Here is a 15,837-nt window from a genome sequence, read left to right as displayed (position 1 = left end):
GATAGAGCTGCTTTGACTCTGCATCTTGGTAGTGCGGCCTAATGTACTTGGTGTCCCATAGAGTCCAGTGGCACAGCCTCCCCTCTTACCCAAGCTGGGTACTTGAGGTGTGCCCTTTTTGTGGGCTGAGTACACCCTCCTCTTGTTTTTGAGCTTTGGTTACAATTGGCAAGTAAATGAGAGCGATTTACCCTGGCCTGCTAGCTGCAAGGATTGGCTGTCATCACTGACCACCAACCACCATTGTTCATGGAGGGTCAGCTGTGCAGAGGCAGGGTGGTTATGCTCCAGTGTGTTCTGTAGCAGTCCACTGGGTCCACCAGCCTTGGGGGTTTCCTGGGTGGTGCAGGCCAAGGTCAGCCCCCACCTGTGTTTTGCCTTGGGACTCTTTGCCTGAGCTATGAAACAGTCTGAGATGACTGCTACTCATGCTTAATCTAGAGATTCCAGGCAAAGCCAATTTGTGAATCTGAGCTAGCTGCTGCTAGTGCCATGCCTGGTACCACTTAATGAGAGGTTCAAGGGCTGGGGGCTTACTGAGGCCAGCTCTTGCTTGTTTGAAAGGATCTATAGGAAGTTGTGAAGCAAAAGCCAAAACCAGTCATTCCACTGGTCTTGGAAAAGTCACTGTTAACTGCTTTGATAGGACCGTAAGTTGGGTGGGACGCAGGTTCAGGGGATCTCCAGGGCAGGGCAAACTGTGTTAGCCAGGTTGATGGAGTCTCAGATATGGCACCTGCCTGCCTACTGGCTCTGTGGGGAGAGGGTTCAGAAAAGGGACAATGTCCTCCTGCTGGGTTCAGAAAAGAGGACAATGTCCTCTTGCTGGGAGAAAGCTGTCTCCCACCTCGCTACTTGATGCCAAGACACTTCAGTTCCTCCCTTCAGTTCCAGGTGTCACTGGTGCCTTTCAAATTTCTGTGCCAGTGGGGTGAGTTTTTTGCAGCCAGAAGTTAACGGGTACTTACCATCCTTGCATTGGAGCCGTTGGCAGGGGGGCCTCGTGTGGGGCTGGGACTCCTCGCTCCCAAGATATCCTTCCCAAATATTTATCCACCACACATGGATGTAGGACTACCCTTCCTGCCAGTTCAGGTGGATGTGGTTTCTTTTCCCATTGTTGTCAGATTTCCATTCAATTCAATTTCTGGAGGCTCTATAATTTAGTTTTAATTTTGATGTGGTTATGCAAGGAGGCAAGCCATTTTACCTAAACTATTGCACAATTAACTAATCCTTTTGGTTTACTTGATAATACACATCACCTTTAAAGATGTTTGGTACACTGCATATTTTAAAAGGAAGCATGTTGTGTCTGGCCCATATGGAGAAAATGAAAAAACAGAACTTCTAAAACCTTTAAATATTAAGCACATTAAATCTGTTTTTGGAGAAGTTCTACTTTTGTAAATGTTTGATAACTTATTTGGATTAATACTCCAAGTGAAAAACATTAGCAATACTGGCAAAAGATAAAAGATGTGTTTGAGTATATCATAATGCTATTAAAACAGGTAAGCTGCTTTTTCAGGCAACTTTTCCGCTTAGTAGCATCTCTTGATTCTGAGAAGGGTGGATGATAAGCTGAGCAGAGATTTTGATGAACACTTAAGGCTAGAAAAACAAAACAGGTGTTTATAGCCCACCAAGGTTTGGAGATTGCTGTTGGTAAACTCTCAGTTCTTAAGTTGGGAACCCCAAGGTGCTGTACCTTAGAAACGAATCCCAGCATGGGAATATCTCAATTGGAGATTAGATTAAGGTGATCTGTGACTTTAGTGCCTCCAGTTGCCTGCTAGAAGTAAATATTATTCCTCATTGGAGGAAAGCGGCATGACCCTAAGTCTCATATTACCTCTAAATTTTTCATATGCAGTACCAAACACTGAATTAAAAATAAAAAGGCAGGACTTCCGCCAAGATGGAGGCATAGGTGGAAACACTGTGCCTTCTCCGACAACCAAGTTTGAATACAACAGAGGTTTAGTAAACAAAGACACAGCCAAAGAACAGAAAATTGAACTATACGGAAGTCCGACAACAACAACGAACCGTTCAACCGGAATGGTAAGAGGGGCGGAGCCAGCAGCGGAGCAAGATCGGGCAGGAAGATCCCCCGACCCAGGCACACAGGCAGTGCAGGCCCAGCCAGGGTGCAGGGCAGACTGACCGAGGTTGCACATTCGTGCACAGTGAGACAGACCACACAGACCCCAGTGGGCCAACCCAGTGACGGAGGGCTCACTGTGGTCGCACATTCGCACGGGGAGACGAAGCATGTGGGCCCCTGTGGCAGCAGCAGTGGCAGCGGCGGGAGGCGGCAGACGGGACTGCCATTGCTCCTCTTTGACCCCACCCCCACATACAGTGTCACAACCCAGTGACTGAGTTTCCCTGCTCTGGTGAACACCTAGGGCTCAGATCCTGATATGTAACAGGAATGAACAGTTCAAAATATAGCTCAAGAAGAACTCAAAGCCCCAGAGCCAATAACTCTAAGCGACCAAGAGATTGCCAGCCTCTCAGAAGCACAGTTCAAAACACTGGTCATCAGGATGCTCACAGAACTGGTTGATTATAGTCACAAATTAGAGGAACATATGAAGGCTAAACTAATTGAAATGAAGGGAGATGCACAGGAAACCAATAGTGATGGAAAGAAAACTGGGACTCAAATCAATGGAATGGACCAGAAGGAAGAACAAAACATCCCACCAGAAAGGAATGAAGAAATGAGAATTCAAAAAAATGAGGAGAGGCTTAGGAACCTCCAGGACATCTTTAAGCGTTCCAACATCCGAATTATAGGGGTACCAGAAGGGGGAAAGAAACAGCCACGAGTGGAAAACGTATTTGAACAAATAATAAAGGAGAACTTCCCCAGTCTGGCAAAGGAAATAGACTTCCAGGAAATCCAGGAAGCTCAGAGAGTCCCAAAGAAGTTGGACCCAAGAAGGAACACACCAAGGCACATCATAATTACATTAGCCAAGACCAAAATGAAGGAGAGAATCCTAGAAGCAGCAAGGGATAAGGGGACAGTCACCTACAAAGGAGTACCCATCAGACTGTCAGCGGATTTCTCAAAAGAGACCTTACAGGCAAGAAGGGGCTGGAAAGAAGTATTCCAAGTCATGAAATCCAAAGACCTACAGCCAAGATTGCTTTATCCAGCAAAACTTTCATTTAGAATGGAAGGACAGATAAAGTGCTTCTCAGATAAGGTCAAGTTCAAGGAGTTCATCATCACCAAGCCCTTATTATATGAAATGCTAAAGGGACTTATATAAGAAAAAGAAGATGAAAAAGATGAACAGTGAAAGGACAGCAAACTCACAGTTATTAACAACCACACCTAAAACAAAAGCAAACCAAGAGGACAGCTAGATCAGGAGTGGAACCATAGAAATGAAGAACACATGGAGGGTTAGCAACAGGGGAGTGGGAGGAGGAGAAGGGGGGGAGAAGGTACAGAAAATAGCATAGACAGGTAGAAAATAGATAGGGGGAGGGCAAGAATAGTAGGGGAAATATAGAATCTAAAGAACTTGAGACACATGGTTATAAACTAAGGGGGGGAGAATGGTGGGGGAGGGAGTGTGCGGGTGGAGGGGAATGAAGGTGGGGAATAGAACAACTGTAATGGTATAATCAATAAAATATATTTAAAAAAATAAAAATAAAAAGGCATATGAGAGGAAGACAATGTGATCAAAAATGAAGAGGGAATAACAGATAATAGAAATATCCTTAAGGGATCCTAATAATAGAATTATTATGCATGGATTTTAGAAGTAATTACACTGCTAAAGAAAGATAGGTTTGAGAACATCATTGGAGAACTGAAAATTTAAAAGAAGACTCAGATGGAAATTCTTCAACTGAAAAACATCATACCTTAAAAGTGAACACATTGGAGATGGTTTAGCAGCAAATAAGACCAAAATGAAAAATTAGTGAATTGGAATACAGGTCAGAAGAAAATATTTAGAATGACATGCAATGAGGCAAAAGGTAAAAAATACAGAACAGACATGTGGTATATGTTCTAATTATGTGTCGCTTTGTACCTGTCAAAATTGTGAAGGATCTGGAATTTTACCTTCCGTGCTCACGAGTTTGCCTGTTACTACTTCGTGGAGCTTGCAGAAGACAAGATTCCTGGGTCAGAGACTAAGGACTTAATATTATTTATGATTACAGCAACATGAATATCATATTATGTCACTTCCTCCAGCCCCCACCTCACTTGTCTTACAGTGGCAACAGGGAAGGGCTTATTGTGGATATTTTATTGGGTTGTCCAAAAATTCCATTGATTTTTTTCTTTAAAATAAAAGACACATTTTTCATTTTCACTAATAACTTTATTGATTTGGATATTTTGAGTATGTCAGCTACCTCCCACTAGTGGGTAGAGGCCAGCGGTGCTGCTAAACATCTTCCAATGTGTAAACAGGCTCACGGCAAAGAATTCTTTGGTCAGAATGTCAATAGTACCAGGAAACTTTGCAAACCACTTTTGACATATTTGGTGAGTTGCAGCACCTTCTCCATACACTGCACACACCTCTTTTTTTGTATTTCAGTTGTGTTTTTGACTTTGAGATAATAAACCATAGTATGCCCAAAATGTTGCATATCTTCTTCTACCTTCAGTATTAAAATAGCTGCACAAAAATTCACCAATTTTTATAAGTTTTTTAATGCATTCTGATATGACAGCTATCACAATACAGTCTAACAAAATTGTTTCGAATGAAGTTAAGGACAACTAAGCACTACCAGAGCCATCATTCTGAAAAAACATAATGGACTTTTTGGCTAACCCAATACAAATGATAAGTTTGCATCGCATCTGAGGAATAATGAGCTTGGGGAGTTTACCCCTTTTACAGTAAGAATACTCATTGTCCAGAGAAGGAACATCTCATCTCTCAAGGATGCTAACTGCAAACAAAGCCCTGAGAAATGACCCAGGTAAAGATTGGTTAGGGCTTGGCATTCTTGGCATGCCCACCTAGAATGTGAACTGACATTTGGGGCCTTTGTAGAGGATTACCTCTTCCAATAATAACAACTTTTCTGTGTATGATCATGAGTCTGAGAGTTAATTTTTTATTCTAGATTAGATTTGTCAGTGCTTCACTACATCTTTATCTTTAGCTGGGGTAATGCAAACAGCTAGATGGCTGGGGTAGCTCTACTAGGTCCATATGTCAGGGGTCTTGGTTCTTCTTTACGTGTTATCTGCTGAGGCAAGAACATCCAAGGTGGTTTCTGTACTCTCATGTCAGGGCTGTGATGGCTAGAATTTCTGGTGCTGGCCAGGAATTCTCTCTCTATATAAATGGTAGTCTCAGGGTAATTAGTGGCAGTTGCTTGCTCACCAGTGCAGGCATTCTAAGAGAGAGGAAGTACAAGAGCTTCTAGTCTCTGGCAGTCAGGCCTTGGACACTGATAAAATATGTTCTTTTTTTTTCTGTTGATCAGTATGTCACACAGCTTGCTCAGATTCATGCAGAGAGAACGTAGACCCCATTTGTCAATAGGAGTAAGGTTAAAAAACTGTCTTCTGTCTTTCCTCTGTCTTTCAACACAAAATATGCTAAAAGGTGATTAGTGTCATAGAAGAGGAGAGGGAGAATATAGAAGAAGTATCTTTAAAAGTATAATGCCTGAACAACCTCTAAGACTTAGACTTATAATGCCTGAACAACCTCTAAGACTTCCAATCCGGATGTTGGAACATCCGGATTATAGGGGTACCAGAAGGGGGAAAGAAACAGCCACGAGTGGAAAACGTATTTGAACAAATAATAAAGGAGAACTTCCCCAGTCTGGCAAAGGAAATAGACTTCCAGGAAATCCAGGAAGCTCAGAGAGTGCCAAAGAAGTTGGACCCAAGAAGGAACACACCAAGGCACATCATAATTACATTAGCCAAGACCAAAATGAAGGAGAGAATCCTAGAAGCATCAAGGGATAAGGGGACAGTCACCTACAAAGGAGTACCCATCAGACTGTCAGCGGATTTCTCAAAAGAGACCTTACAGGCAAGAAGGGGCTGGAAAGAAGTATTCCAAGTCATGAAATCCAAAGACCTACAGCCAAGATTGCTTTATCCAGCAAAACTTTCATTTAGAATGGAAGGACAGATAAAGTGCTTCTCAGATAAGGTCAAGTTCAAGGAGTTCATCATCACCAAGCCCTTATTATATGAAATGCTAAAGGGACTTATATAAGAAAAAGAAGATGAAAAAGATGAACAGTGAAAGGACAGCAAACACACAGTTATTAACAACCACACCTAAAATAAAAGCAAACTAAGTGGACAGCTAGATCAGGAGTGGAACCATAGAAATGAAGAACACATGGAGGGTTAGAAACAGGGGGGTGGAAGGGGGAGAAGGGGGGAGAAGGCACAGAAAATAGCATAGATGGTAGGTAGAAAATAGATAGGGGGGAGGGCGAGAATAGTGGGGGAAATATAGAATCCAAAGAACTTGAGACAGGTGGTTATAAACTAAGGGGGGCAGAATGGTGGGGGAGGGAGGGTGCGGGTGGAAGGGATTGAAGGGGGGGAATAGAACAACTGTAATGGTATAATCAATAAAATATATTTTAAAAAATGAAATGAAAAAAAAAAGAAATTGGAAATCTATTTCAAAAAATAATGAAAGAAAACTTCCCTAATTTGGTGAAGGAAATAGACATGCAAGTCCAGGAAGCAGAGAGAATCCCAAACAAGATGGATGCAACGAGGCCCACTCCAAGGCACCTCATAATTAAAAAGCCAAGGGTTAAAGATAAAGAGAGAATCTTAAAAGCAGCAAGATAAAAGCAGCTAGTTACCTACAAGGGAGTTTCCAAAAGACTGTCCGATGATTTCTCAAAAGAAACTTCGCAGAAAAGAAGGGACTGGCAAGAAATATTCAAAGTGTTCAAAAGCAGGGACCTACAACATACCGGTAGATGATTCAGTGAAGCTATCATTTAGAATCAAAGGACAGATAAAGTACTTCCTACAAATGAATTGGGGGGGTGGGTAATTGCCAGAGGGAATGGGGGATACCAGGTGGAAGGGGATAAACTGGGACAACTGTAATAGCATACTCAATAAAATATATTTAAAGAAAGGACACCAGGTAAGAGCCTGAAAATAAGAACTAGAATTTAGAATACATAAGATGGGGGAAGAGGTGCTGAAGAAAGAACAAGATGCTTGATTTGAGCCTGAATGGAAAATGCTCTTATGAAACAGTGCATTCCAGAAGATCAAAGCAGTTTGTTTTGACTACAAAACTGACCAGACAACTCACTGTATTGCTTCAAAATGTATGTACCAAGAGAAAGCAAAGGGCCACCTAATGAATTAGATGAAAACTCGTTATTCTTTTTTTGTATTTATTGAGATGACGTTAGTTAACAAAATTATATAGGTTTCAAGTATAAAATACACATACACCTAGATATAGCAAAGAATAACTCTAAACCAAAATCAAAGAGAAAACATTTAAAAGGCAGTGAGAGAAAAAGAAAACTATTACTTTCTAAGGGGCACTTATGACATTGCCTGAAACAGGTTGTTTCATTTTCAGCAGAGACCACTAAACTAGAGTATAATTTCAAAATGTTGGGAAAAAATTGTCATACTAAAATTTCATCATCAAATTCTCTTGAAGATGAGAGAAAAAAAAACTCTTCACAACTTATATAAGGCCAGCAGAATATAACAACAGAAACTTATAGCCATTGTCACTGACGAATATAGATGAAACATCCTAGATAACATGCTATTAAATTAAGTCTGCAGTTTGTAGGAAGAATAATATTTTTGACTCAAGTTATTTTTCCAGAAATATAATTATTTTAGCATTCAAAAATCAGTCATTGTAATTCACCACATTAATAAAATAATAGAGAAAAGTCATGGATAAAACTGTATACCACAAAAGTGTTTGATACCTAAAATTCAACATTTATTTCTTTTAAAAAATTTTGAGCAAGCTGGGAATACAGAAAAAATGATTTAATGTGGAAAGAGTTTTTATAGGACCTACAGCCTTTTTCAAAGTTCTGCTTTCTCACAACTCTATAGGGATATCCTGGCAAATTCTTCAATTTCCCTTTGTGTTTTTGAGTAGTTTGGCTCACTTTAAGTAGGCTGGGCTGGATTAGGAGCTCCAAATATTATTATACATACTTTCCTATGTTTAATTGGCCATATACCTGGTATCTTGAAATGCAGTATTTTGAGTCTTAAATTAAATAGGCTTGATTAAATGAATTCCACATCAACTTTTTGTCAAAAGTCATGTTTGCTTAAATTTTTATGTCACTAAATTTGTAAGTCATTCCTTTAGTTACATGTTACTTTGAGCTTATATCATAATAAGTACTAGCAGCTTTAAATATAGTAGAATTATTATAGTTCTGGTCCATGTGTACATGTACAAAATGTGGTGTATTCTTTTGGAAGTCTCTGGCGTGATTATTGAATAGTAATAGCGCTGCCAGCTGGACAGTTACTTCTTTCCGTGGAATTCTCCAAAGTTCACTGACATCTTGCAGGCTGGAAGGCATATTCTCTGTGCTAACAGTGAACAATACAAGGAATATAATTCTTTTCAGTGTTTTTTCATCCCACACAAATGCATTTTGTTTCCTTTTTTATTACTCCTGACACATGGTAATGTTCCCTTACATGTAAATGAGTTTTGTCCATTACCTTGAGCTTTTTATTCATTTTAGCACATTATTTCATTCCATACTAGGGCAGGAAGAGAATCTTTCAGGCTATTTACATTATAACTTAAAAGCTCTTAACTTTAGGCTTTTGTCTTAGTCTTCTTTTTGTTCCTGTTCTCTGGCAGTCTGTGGCTCATAGAGATTTAATATTCTTGTTGTATCAAATTGATTAAAAGTGTATCTTCTGTAAGTTAGATTTTATAGGGTCCCATTTGTGCTTCTCTGAGTATAATCTCTATTAACTGTTAACCAAATTCAGTCTGGTTGCTGCCTTCCTGTTGAATCGAATATGTCATATTTTTTTATTACAATGTCTCACTATGAACACATACAAACTCTCCCTCAACTCTTTAATAAGGGAATTAAGAATGTAATAAATAAGGAGCAATGTTCAAGGCCTTGAGTTTAACCATAAGAGGAACTCAACAGAACCCATAACCCATAACTGAAGAGTGGAAATGTCTAATCCATAACAATAATGAGATTAATCTTTTAAAAGGGTTTATATCAACTGTTTTATCAAATCCTGTCAAAATGATAATTGAATTCTGCAAACTAAGGTTATTAGAATTACTTAAGGGAAAGAATATTGTTTTACAGTTTATTCTCATGTTAACACTGATATAATTTTAGATTACAAATAACTCATTTATTTCTTTGATTTATAATAAAGCTTGGACTGTCTGTATATTCATTTTAAAGTAATGAATTTGTGCCCTGGCTGGTGAGGCTCAGTGGATTGAACACTGGCCTGTGAACCAAGGTGTCACTGGTTCAATTCCCAGTCAGGGCACATGCCTGGGTTTTGTGGGCCAGGTCCCCAGTATGGGGAGAGTGAGAGGTGGCCACTCACTGATGTTTCTGTCCTTCTCTTTCCCCCTCCCTTCCCCTCTCTAAAAATAAGTAAGATCATTAAAAAAGTAAACAAATAATGAGTTTGTATGGACATTTTGAAAATTTTTAAATTTGTGCGTTTATTTCTGTAGTACTTAAAAGTATGTGGTGGTCTTCAGGTTGAAGTTATGTTTTCATGAATAATAAATCTGGTTTTGTTAAATAATGTGAAGCTATGTGCATAAAAGTATTTGAATCCCAAATTAATTATGTCAATTATACCTTATAAAAATGTTTGATATCTATAATGACTATAGCATTAAAGTTAAGTGTTTATTTTTTACCCCCAAAGATATAGTGCTATAATGCTTGTATTACCTCCTTTAATTTTTACAGTAGTCCTCTGAGACTTATTTTATAATGAGGAAACTGAGGGTCAGAACTAGTAAAAAAAATAGCAAAGCTTGGATTCAAACTCAGGTATATGACTCCAAACCCAGGTCTGTATTCACTCTGCTGTACTGCCTGTCCAGGCCAGTGTGGCTCCTCTTCTGGAAACCATTGCTTCGAGCATCTTGCTACCCTCCCACTCATTTATCCATACGCAGTAAATGTAAAACCCTTCCAAGAAAACTTATAAATAGGGATAAATGTACTTATTCCTTATTAACAATAGGCTTTCATTATGGCTCCTATTGTTAAGGAAAATTAAAGAAAGGGGAGGTTAGAAAGAAGGTCTTCAGATTTTTTATTCAGTTATTATTTAACATGACTTTACCCTAGACTAGAGTTAAATCCTCATCAGAACAAGAAAAAAAGAATCCAAATAAACAAAGATAGTGTAAGCAGCCTCTGTGACAATTTCAAGCATTTCAACTTTAGCATCATAGGGGTGCCAGAAGAAGAGAAAGAGGAAAAAATTGGAAATCTATTTGAAAAAATAATGAAAACTTCCCTAATTTGGTGAAGGAAATAGACATGCAAATCCAGGAGGCACAGACAGTGCCAAACAAGGTGGATACAAAGAGGCCCACTCCAAGACACCTCATAATTAAAAAGTCAAAGGTTAAAGATAAAGAGAGAATCTTAAAAGCAGCAAGACAAAAGCAGTTAGTTACCTACAGGGGAGTTTCCATAAGACTGTCAGCTGATTTCTCAAAAGAAACGTTTAGGCTGGAAGGGATTGGTAAGAAATATTCAAAGTCATGAAAAGCAAGAACCTACACCCAAGATTGCTCTACCCAGAAAAGTTATCATTTAGAATTGAAGGGCTGATAAAGAGCTTCCCAGACAAGAAAAAAACTGAAGGAGTTCATCATAACCAAACCATTATTATATGAAATGTTAAAGGAACTTAAATAAGAAAAAGAAGATCAAAACTATGATTGATATAATGGCAGAAATAGGTATCTGTCAACAATTTAATTTAAAAACCAAACAAGAACAGAGACAGAATTGTGGATACAGAGAGCATTTTGATGGTTGCCAGATGGGATGGGGGTTTAGGGGAATGGATGAATTGGTAAGGAGATTAGGAAGTACCAATAAGTGGTTACAGAATTGCCATGGGGATGTAAAGTACAGCATAGGAAATAGAGTAGCCAAAGAATGTATTTGCATGTCCTGTGGACCTGAACAATGGTTTGGATGTTGCCAGAGGGAGTGGGGCATACAGGGTAGAGTAGGCAATTGTGGAAAGTGTGGACAGCTATAATAGAATAATAACATATAAATAAAGTAAGTAGGGTATGTCCAGGAAAACAAAGGGATCATCCCTAGGAGAAAAAAAAATAATCTCCAAGGGTAATTCTTGATTGTATTCATCTAAATGATTTTCATGGTTTTAAGGTGGCAAATACACTGACCAGAGGGCTCCGTCTTGTGGACCATTAGAGCAAGTAACGTTAAGTCTCAAGACCCAAGGCTTTTCTTGTTACAACCCTCTTTTGTCTAATAACTAAATATTAGTGACATTTTCTGGCATGCCATTTGGATGATCAAGAAGACAGTGTGTGGGAGAGTTGGGAGGAATGCTGCCTGAGATGTGTTGATTCTCTAGTCCTTTTGTTTCCTTAACCTATTGCCTATATTTCCTGTCCACTAATATGAGGGAAAAGCAAGAGGAAAAACATTGCTTCTGAATTTGTGTGCTAGCCTACATTTCTTTTTCTTCCCTTTTTCTTTTTTTTTGGTCTTCTTTTTCTTTCTGGCTCAGAAGCTAAGAATGGGTGACTGGAAGTAATTCCCATGATCATTGAGTAACACCGCTCACTTAGTTTTAGCGGAGGCTGGTTAGTTTGGTCATGGTCACAGTGAGGTAATGTGGTGTTTTTGAAGACAGCTAGCAGAGCCAACAGCTCTCTAATAGTAACTTGATTGATTCACTGAGCCCATTGGCTTTCTAAGCTGGATTGGAATGTCAGTAACCATGTAAACTAGAACAAGCCTGGGACTTAAAATAGTCCTAGCCTGGCAAAAGGTAAGCTTTAATCAAGACAATTTGTATCTATTGTGTGTCATGCTATGAAATAAAAAATGGTGTGTCTTGTGTTTTGAATGAACTCATGAGAATATTGGTAATGTGGTCAGATTTTATGTATTATGATCAGATAGTGAAGTTTCTAGTAACTTTCTAAATGAAAATACTAGTTAAGTTCTTGTAGTCACTGTTTTCTGTTTCAAGTTCCTTCTTTTTTATGTACCTAATTCTTTACTCAACTTGATGCTCTTTCTTCTCTGTAGTGGCCTCTACTTGCTTGTTACAATGTAAGGATTTTACTTTTAATTATTATGGGGGTGTGTGTGTAGAGGGAGAGCATTGGGGTGAGGGACAAGCTTGAAGGACCTAAAAATTTCCATCTTAAATGATCTTATGCTTCATCCTTGATTTATAGTCCTTGATTCCTTTTCTTATATTTTGGAAGCTCTTCTGGAACAGTTCTCTCTAATTTTCTTTAGAAAACAGCCTCCAGTTTGGTATTGTGTCTGAGAAGTCATTGAAATGTGCTCCTGTGTGCTTATTCTGCTTCTGAGGGTTTATTTTGAAGGAATCCACTAAGATGTGCTCAAGGATTTAGTTATAAGAATGTCTGTTATAGAACTGTTTTTAAGAAGGATGAAGGTTAGAAACAGCCTAACAGCACAATGCGAACCCTATCAGGGTATCAGTCCAATACAAAGGTAAATATTACTTGCCACACTTGACCTCTGATATGGGCTGAGAGGAGAGGTGGGTGCAGTCCCCTTGGACCCAGTTTGGAGAAGTAGCAGTGGCATGTGTGTAAGAGGCAGTCTGCCTCTTCAGCAGAGCAGAGGAGAAGCCATTTGGGTAGTAAAGCCCAGAGGACTCAGTTGCCCTCTCCTAAGACTTCACTGTCATCCCCATTAAGAACTTGGTATAAGAGGATAATGCAGCAAAATTCAGCCTATTCAATTATGCCACATCAGATAATTAGGCAGAACAGTAGGAGAGAGCAGCAGTACTTCACAGTGATTGAAAAACACTTCACAGAAAAATGTTGCCATCATACTGATGAAAATCTGGCCAAGTTTTCTACTCTCTTTAAAAACTAAATGAAGCAATAACTTCATCGTAAGGTACAACTTCAAGAAATCAGGGAAAAGATAAGTTCGACAACAAAAGTAGTTGAGACATGTGCACTCAGAATCAGGAAATAGTAGGAGCAAACATTTAATGTGTCTCAGAAATGAGGACATTCAGTAGGAATACAGGGTAGAACATACACTGAAGATAATGAGCATAGTGGACAGAAATAGGAAAACAAAACGAAACAAATACAGTCAAACTTCGGTTCTTGAACACCTTGGTTCTTAAACAGTTTGCTTCTCAAATAGTATGGTTCTTGACCAAGTTGCTTGTGGATAAAATGTCTCCGTTGTCTAACAAAGCTTCAGATCTCGATTTTCTACCTGATAACCCTTTCCTGCTGATACCTGTGTGATCAGTCACATGTCAGGTGACAAAGGAGATTCTGTTTTCAAACAAATCACTACTCAGTTTCCAGAACAAATTAAGTTCAAGAACCAAAGTTCCACTGCATTAAACAGGTTTGGGGAGAACATATGTGAGATATAGCGGATAGAGGTGTGTCAGGATTACATTTTAGTCTCTGAATAATAAAGTCAAAATAGTAGAATAGAGTAAATATTTAGAGATTATGATTCAAGAAAACTTTTCAGAAATAACGGGATATTTAAATGTACATGTTGAAAGAGCGCACCATGTACCATGGGATACTGACCCAGAATGTTTAATACGAGGTCACATCTTAGCAAAGTTGTTGGACTTGAAAGATAAAGAGATACTGTGTGGGTGGCCATGCAAAAAGATCAAGTCATTTATGAGGGGAAAATAATGGGTTTGCCTCAGATTTTTTGACCTCAGTAAGAGAAGGCAACGAACCAATACCTTCAAACAAATTCAAGGAAGAAAAATGGAAGCCATGAATTCTGTATTAAATATCACATTCAGTCTGTCCTTCAAGTACAAAGACTACCAAGAAAAGTTTTCAACATTCAAGAATATATTCTTTATGAGTTATGTTGTTTGAGGAACAACATGGCTTTTGATTGAAACTATGAGATTACGTATCATTGAACTTTTTGAGGTAACTGTTGAAAGATGAACCTGAACCTCAGCAAGCAAAAGATAACTGGGGAAGCCATGGTAAAAGGATTCATATGTTGAATATATTTAATTCCGGAGCCGTACCTAAAATTAAGGGGAGGATTGGTGTGAAATAAAAGAAAATTGCTCTGATAATGAACAAATGTTGGAAGAGGAAAAGGGAAAGAAGATGGGATATAAGGTGATTTCCTCATGGGTAGTAACAAAATTAAAGGATGATATCTAAACCTGTTGAACAATAATGGAAATATATGCATACTTAACAGAATGAAGGTCCTTCTGCAAATTGCAAAATAGAAGTGCCCTTCGGTAGAGGCCTGGTTGAATAGATTATGTTTTATCCATATGATGAAGTATTTTACAGTCTTAGGAGGAGGAAGGTACTGATAGGGAAATAGCTCCAAGATATATTAAAAAGCAAGATGCAGAACAGGTTGTGTACTCTGCTACCATTTATGTAAAATACGTAGAAAAAGAATATATAATGGTGTTTCCATATATTTGATCAAAAAACTCAGGGAGCATACACTAGAAACTTTTTAAAAAGATTGTCATTTTAGGGGTGGGCTTACTGTGAGTTGGATGGGGGACCTGGTAGGGTGAGGTTTTTTATTGTGTTCTTTTCTTCCTCCCTCCTTCCCTTCTTGCTTTCATTTTATAAACATGTGAGTGCATTCCATACTCAAAGATTAGAGTGGCGAAAAACATCAAATATACCTCCCTCCCCTCCAGGTTCTTGACCTGTATTAAGTCTTAGGCAGTGCTTTGAGGTCATTTTAGTTGCCATCTCTGCAAGGCCTCATGGGATTTTCTGCTTTTTCCAGAATGTAATCTTCTTAGCTGTAGGCTCCTCAGGTCATCTGATCAAGGAAAACGCTTCCCTAGATGATTTGCAGTTTCATCTGGACAGGTTCTCTGTCCTTTCTTAGGTTGTCTGTGAAATAACCACTAATTGTTAAGGCTGGTTGTATCATTGAGTGAAAGTCTGTTATCCTGTTATGCAGGTTATTTTTTTGAATTAAACTTGTTGGAAGGATTGGGCTCCTATGATGACTGAGCATTTTCCCTCGGGTTAATGTCTAGTATTCATTCTCAAAACAGAGTCTTTGATAATGAGTTCCAACTTCAGGGTTCTGTGAAACAAGAAAAAGACATGAATTGTGCTTGTTTTTTGTTTTTTTTTTTTCAGTGAAGGAAAATGAGACAGTAGGAAGTTGTGACTTGTCAGAAGTCACCCAGAAAATAGGAGTAAGGCAGAGGGGGGGCACAACCATGATCTTGTGGGAAGAGCCCCGTCTTCCGGACCGTGCCAGCTGTCTCAACCCCTGGCAGGGTGGGTCCTGCCATGTTGGTGCAGGGACTTGGCACGGTGGGCTGAGTTGTTGGGGTTTTCCCCTCAAATGAGGCTCATTCATTTTTTTGGATCTTATGCAATTATCCTACCAAAGAGATTTTCAAGTTTACTTGAGGATGCATTAGCTTGAACATATAATCTGAAAGCAGTGATCCTCCTATTAGTTTATGTGCATGTGTGCACACAGTGTGATGTAATTGCTAGTGATAAAATTCTTATCTTCTGTGTGTAAGATAAATCGAAGGGTTGC

At 38.9% G+C, this 15,837-nt stretch overlaps 1 protein-coding gene across 5 annotated transcripts in view; it reads left to right on the top strand.

The window, feature by feature from the left end:
• Nucleotides 1-15,837, top strand: part of PDE7A (phosphodiesterase 7A) — a 130,792-nt gene that overhangs the window by 71,964 nt on the left and 42,991 nt on the right. The gene's annotated exons all lie outside the window — the stretch shown is intronic.

The sequence above is a fragment of the Sturnira hondurensis genome, unplaced genomic scaffold (genome assembly GCF_014824575.4).
Source record: "Sturnira hondurensis isolate 20B ecotype Veracruz unplaced genomic scaffold, ASM1482457v3 Scaffold0010128, whole genome shotgun sequence".
NCBI lineage: Eukaryota > Metazoa > Chordata > Mammalia > Chiroptera > Phyllostomidae > Sturnira > Sturnira hondurensis.
This window is presented reverse-complemented; position numbering and strand designations above follow the sequence as displayed.